Below are 7,148 nucleotides of genomic sequence, written 5' to 3'. Positions count from 1 at the left end.
GCTCCCTTCTCTCTCTATCTATACATTCTCTTTTTCCCTCAAACTCTCTCATGTCCTCCGAACGCATAGAGAGGTCGAGAGTATAAATAAGAGCAAATGCTCCCGGTTGTTATCATGCAAAGGAATTAGCTAGTGTGCATGCAAGCTAAAGTAATATGTTTATATGGAAAGAGAGAGGAAAATTAGGGGTTTGATATGTGGAGGTTTGAAGTTAGGTTGTCTTGTCAAAGCTCGGATTATCGAGGTGAGTGGTTTATGTAATGTGTTACAAATTATTCATATTTTCAAATATCTCTCTATTTCAAGTTAACCATGTTATATTTGTTGAAATGCTCTTGGAATTATTAATATAGTGATATGTAGATATTTGGAATTGTTCATGGAATATGAGAACTTTAGTGTTGCATTAATATGAGGGATAAATGTAAACTGCACACGAGGATATTAGGGCAGAATGGCCAGTAGGGGTCACGTGGTGGGTTACTATTTATGAAGGTGTTTGGACCCAAAATTACACCATCGGCCTGTGGTATCAATGCCGTTAAGTGGGCAGGGTTCTAGACCATTAAGATAATTTTGTTGGCATTACTATTGATTTTAATCGTAGTAATTATCTTGAAAATATCCTTAAAGCTTGCAAAGATACACGTAGGATTTTATTACAGATAATTAAGGATTTTATCGGGTTGTGGAGAAATTAAAAGAGATTGCACAGCTGGCTGCTTGCTAACCCCTTACAATTAATACAGCAGTAGAGTCATGGAAGGCTTGCCGTGCAGCTTGATATCTAATCAGTTGCACAGTTCCATATTTGAATGGATTTGCATACAGAACCATGTGGAATAATGGGATAAAGGAAAATTATGGTCTTGGATAATGATGACACAAGGAACCTAAGAAGGCTAGGCCTTTTTCTATGATGTTTTGATGATCAGATAAAGCATGGCTACTGATGGGTTTTTTATGAAGAGATGAGAAGCCTAGGTGGGCTAGAAGTGTGATGTGATAAGCCTAGATAGACTTTTATTAGGTTTGAAAAGTCTTGGAACAAATCTCACGTCTCAGTTTGAAGGAATATGCCTTGGTTTCTGATGCGATAATCATATTTTATTCAACGAGTTAGAGTTGCAGTCGGACTTTACACAATTATCTAGCCGTGCTAAGCAAGTACTTCAGTCCTATAAATACAGCTGCAATGGCAACGGAAAAAGTCATCTCTGATTCAACACACAACTGTCCTGCGCAAACCCTCGCTCCACGCGAAACCTCTCAACAACCTTGAGATTTTTATTTTCTTTCTCCACCAACACACCTTCAATTTGGATAAACAGCACTATGAAGGCAACCGGTGAACATCTTCAGTTTGGATAAACAGCACTGTTGCTGTAAAATCAGCTGTCCGTGGAGCACCTTCAATTTGGATAAACAGCACTGCGAAGGGGCTGAATGGTTACCTATCCAAGTCTCGGTCAAGAAGGATTTTCAAATCCTTATTGGCAGAGGTCATCTCATTAGCCTTCTCGGCAAAGTGAGGTGTTACCAGGTTACTACATTCGGCACATTGACAGACGAATTTGATATTGAACTTCGCAGAACTAGCAGCCTTGTCTTCAGGCTCTAGAACCTGAAGGCCGAGGCATGTTCCTTCCTCGGCCGCAGTCACAAGATCAAGAAGTCAGCAGCGCACCCAACGCAACATCAACACATTTTACTCCCCGGCCGAACTCGGCCGTCGAGTTGGCACGTCCCGCACACAATCGAATGACGTAATTACCTCATTAGTTACTTGACATGCGCGCCACGTAGGCTTGGTAGTTTTTAGGGTCAACAGAAGGATATAATGAACATGTAAAGGAATGATGTGATATGACACTATGTGCATAATGATTTGATATTACTATTGTATTTTTTATAGTGACTAAAATAGCATCGCTTGACCAACATATTACATATTCTACTCACTAAGCGACGGTGGTTGTTGCTCACCCTTCATCCTTTTATTTTACAGATAAGTTATTTGGCAAGACAGGTGCTAAATGAGCTGAGATTGTGTTAGATAAAGGATTTAAGAGTTTTCTTATTTTGATCACTTTGTAAGGATTTTGTAATAATTACTTGTATAAGATAACCTTAAGTTTTTGTTTTTCGTTTTTACTTTTACTTTTACTCGCGCGATGAGCGTGAGATCTCACCTACCTTGGTCCGCGGTGTGACATTTGATGATAAAGACAATGACCCACCGAGATGCCTTCAACACCAACTCACATTTAATATGACACCACAAACAATAAAAGTTGGCAATTTGGGTGGGCTTAATCAAATTGGTTAACGCTTTTCTTCTTTGCATCCCAAAAGGATGTCTCTTTTATAATTTCAATTAATTTACTTTAGAATATTTTAGGAAATTTGGAAAGAGATTTAAAAAAAATATAAAATACTTAAAGCTAACAAAAGGTTTTGACGTAAAATATAGTGCATTGTTTTTAAGGTTCGTACAGTTGATCTCGCTTAATACAATAAAGCTCAGTTATTATTATATCAATTTTATAAAAAATTTAAACTTGTATCAATAGTAAGTAGTAAATTGTTGTAGTGATTAGAGCATTTTTTGCAACTCACTACTTATTTATTTCTTTCGAAATTTTATACAATTTCTTGGTAAGTTTGTCCCCTTCGTTTCCAAATTTGACTGAGCATGTCTAGTGACATACTTGTCAACGCGAAAAATTAAAGTTGATGGACTTTAGACTTTCCAATAAAGACCATCTGCCCTGACGTTTCAGATTGCAAAATATTACAGATTGATTTTACGGTACAAATTCAATTTTTTTATTATTATATTAGAATAGGTTGTTCAACATGTGAAGTTAAAATGATCACACGCGCTCTATGTCACTTCGTTGTGTTTGCTACGTGTTAGGCTTGAAAATTCAGCATACATGAAGAGACATTTTGAGAATGAGTCACACATTGTTGGGAGAAAGAACTTTGCATGAGTTTATAAGTTAGACTACTTTGATCTTCATATTGCTAATTGGTTGTATGATGAAACTTCAATTTTCTTCATAAAGTTTTGTTTGTACCATACTTAGGGCCTCCATATTTAGATCTCGTATAAATACTCGGGGGACTCAAATGTAATTATGTAATAAATGAATGGGCAAATATGTAATAACTGAGGAGCCCTTATTCTATAAAAGGACCCCTCACTCTCCTCATTAGGGAAAGCCAATTCTTAGGCCATGAGAAGAAGCTCTTACCCTCACAATCCTCTCACAAACAGAGAAATACAATATCAGTGTGGACGTAGCCCGAACATTGGGATGAACCACGATACATCTTGTGTTCTTTACTTTCTTGCAGATTCACGGTCGGATTTACGTTGGTCTAAGACCTCTGGTTTTGTGCATCAACATTTGGCACTGTCTGTGGGAAACGATACGAAAAGTTGTGTCGGTTCTCTTTCATTTTTTTTACCTCCGCCGTGAATCTGCAAAATCCAATAACCCAAAACCTCACATTTTGGCTTTTCCAGAAAACTTTTTGCTCAACTATATCTCTTTCTCCCAAATTCTATCTTGCTTTTCCGTCTCCATTATGATGTCGTTTTGCGAGGTCGCCAAGCTTAACGCCAGAGTCTTCTACAGAACGTACGGCCGCAGACCGACCAAGGTCCTCCTCATCATAGGATTGGCAAGGATGCACGACTCGTGGGGTCCACAGATACATGGCCTGACGGGGACTGTTATCCTCAATGATGACCAAAGAGCGGTAGCCGCCGATTGCTCCGACAATGAGGCTGGTTTTAGCCGCGGTAGCATCGATGTGTGCGCCTTCGATAACCGGGGCATGTGTCGGAGCTCCATCCCCACCAAAAAATCAGAATAATACACGTTCTGGATTCCACCGACCTTTTATTTTGTCTGTTGCTGTACCTTCCTTGTTCCCTATTTCTGGCTTTCTAGCAGAACCACCGCTGCCTCCGTCGGCATTTGGGATCTGGGTTTTCTGCATAAGACATGGGGAGCTTGGACGAGAAGGTGGTTGCTGTGATCATGGTGGGTGGGCCCACTAAAGGAACTAAATTCCGGCCATTGTCACTGAATATACCGAAGCCGCTTCTTGATCACCTATATTATGTGATCCATCCCCTTAAGGTTTCTTTGAAAGATCTCTACAATGGAACATCCAAAAAGCTTTCTTTCGCGCTCAACAAAATCTGCTCCAAGTGCAAGGGTAAGGGGTCGAAGTCAGATGCTTCAATGAAATGTCCTGGCTGCCAAGGTTTTGGAATGAAAGTCTCTATTAGACATTTCGGCCCCTCGATGATCCAGCAAATGCTACATCCTTGCACTGCTAGGTCCTGCAATCGCCGAACCCTTCCAAGCCCAACTTCTTCTTCATCCCCGACTTTGGCGTCAACGCAATATGGCAGTTTGTTGACCTCCTCCGCCATGTCACCCCTCACTATGACGTCTAGGTGCCGGATCTCGTCGTCTTCGGCAGCTCCTACAAGGATGGCGGTTCGTTTTTCAAGCCACCTCCAGTTAGGTTGCTGCCATCTTGCTTGCTTATCACTGGCAGCACTAATCAGACCACCCACATGGATGACTTTTGTCGACCACCCACAGAAAAGCTACGGATATGTTTGATGTAAAGCAAGTCTGCATAAGCAAAAGCAAGTCTGCTAGAGAGGGTGGAGGTGGAAAGACAGAGAGAGAGACGCAATGGAAAGAGAAAAGAAAGAATTATGCTTTCTTTAGTTGAAAGCTAAAACAATTCGATAATAGTGGTTGGTGCTTTTTTATTTTGTCGACCACCCACAGAAAAGCTATGGATAGCAGGCACACAAATCTGCAAAAGCAAGGAATAAAGGGAGCAAATCATGCCTGCTGACCAAACCCCATGTTGTAAACCTGCAATGGGAAGAAAAGGAATATATAAAGGAAAAAGATGTCTGAAGGGGGAGAAAAACAAAAAAGGGTGTCGACCACTGGAAGAAGATAAAGAACTCTATTATCTTTGTCAGGCAAAATGATGTGATTTATTTTTCTTATCTTTCGGAGACATCTGTATAACCCCATCAGGGGTAATTAAAAAAAAAAAAAACCAAAACGGCAAGCCCCCAAAATAATAGGCTGGAATGTTATGTGGAGGGCCAAGGCCCATATGCCTATAAGAGTCAGGCCCTATGGCTTCAAGTTTATTCTCCACCCTGCCACTATTATCACCAACCAAGTGATCAAAAGTACGTCCAGTACTCCAAACTTATTTGGCACACTGCCGCTAGTATCACTAACCAGGTGATTAAAAGTACGCATAGTACTCCAAAATTATTCGGCACCATGCCGCTATTATCACCAACCAGGTGATCAAAAGTACGCCCAATACTCCAAAATTATTCGGCACCCTGCCACTATTATCACCAACTAGGTGATCAAAAGTACGTCCAGTACTCCAAATTTATTTGGCACCCTGCCGCTAGTATCACCAACCAGGTGATCAAAAGTACGCCTAGTATTCCAAAATTATTCAGCACCTTACCGCTATTATCACCAACCAGGTGATCAAAAGTACGCCCAGTACTCTAAAATTATTCGGCACCCTGCTGCTATTATCACCAACCAGGTGATTAAAAGTACGCCAAGTACTCCAAAATTATTCGGTACCCTGCCACTATTATCACCAACCAGGTGATCAAAAGTACGTCCAGTACTCCAAAATTATTCGGCACCCTGCCGCTAGTATCACCAACCAGGTGATCAAAAGTATGCCTAGCTCCAAAATTATTCGGCACCCTGCCGCTATTATCACCAACCAGGTGATCAAAAGTACACCTAGTACTCCAAAATTATTCGGCACACTGCCGCTATTATCACCAACCAGGTGATCAAAAGTATGTCCAGTACTCCAAAATTATTCGGCAGCCTGCCGCTATTATCACCAACCAAGTGATCAAAAGTACGTCCAGTACTCCAAAATTATACATAAGCATCACTCATGTCAATCATACATAACCATTCATGAGCATCACTCATGTCAATCATATATAAACATTCATGACCATCATTCATGTCAACATTCATGAGCATCACTCATGCTAACATTCATGAGCATCACTCATGCTAACATCCATGAGCATCACTCATGTCAATCAACATAAACATTCATGAGCATCACTCATGTCAATCAGCTTCGAAAGCTCCAGCTTCAAAAGCTTCATTTACAAAAGCTCCAGCTTCATTTACAAAAGCTCCAGCTTCAAAGCTTCACTTGCAAAGCTTCACCTACAAAGCTTCACCGCAGGGTATACAAATACCGCATCCGAACAACCGCCACTTCGGCCCATACATGGATTGAATTTGAAGTTTCCAGCCAATAGCCTCTATTGACTGAAGACTTGGGGGACTACACTATGTATCATTTATTGGGCTTCCACAACTAGACCTCATGAAAAATACTTGGAGGACTTAGCATATTATTTATGTATTGAGGAGCGAACCCTTATTCTATAAAAGGGACTCCCTCACCATTATTAGAGAGCATCGCCGCCAGCTGAGCAACCGCCTCGCCGCGAGCATCACTCTAGCCCATCACTTATGTATTGAGGAACGAACCCTTATTCTATAAAAGGGACTCCCTCACTTTCATTAGAGAACACCCATTACTTATGTATTGAGGAGCGAGCCCTTATTTTATAAAAGGGACTCCCTCACCATCATTAGAGAGTATCGCCGCTTGCTGAGCAACCGCCTCGCCGCGAGCATCACTCATAGCCCATCATTTTTGTATTGAGGAGCGAACCCGTATTCTATAAAAGGGACTCCCTCACCTTCAACGCCACAAGTCGAGCCAACCAAGGCAACATAAGCCACAAGCCGAGCAGCCTTACAACATGTGCTACTTCTACATCATTTCACATTGAGCACCGCCTCATATCGAGTATCAGTTCTAGACGACATCTAGTTACTTCGACCCACACATGGACTGAATTTCAAGTCTCCAGCCAAAAGACTCTATTAACTGAAGACTTGGGGGACTACTGTTTGTACCATACTTAGGGCCTCCGTATTTAGATCTCGTATAAATACTCGGGGGACTCAAATGTAATTATGTAATAAATGAAGGGGCAAATATGTAATAAGTAA

This window comes from Malus sylvestris, chromosome 7, assembly GCF_916048215.2.
Source record: "Malus sylvestris chromosome 7, drMalSylv7.2, whole genome shotgun sequence".
Classification (NCBI taxonomy): domain Eukaryota; kingdom Viridiplantae; phylum Streptophyta; class Magnoliopsida; order Rosales; family Rosaceae; genus Malus; species Malus sylvestris.
This window is presented reverse-complemented; position numbering follows the sequence as displayed.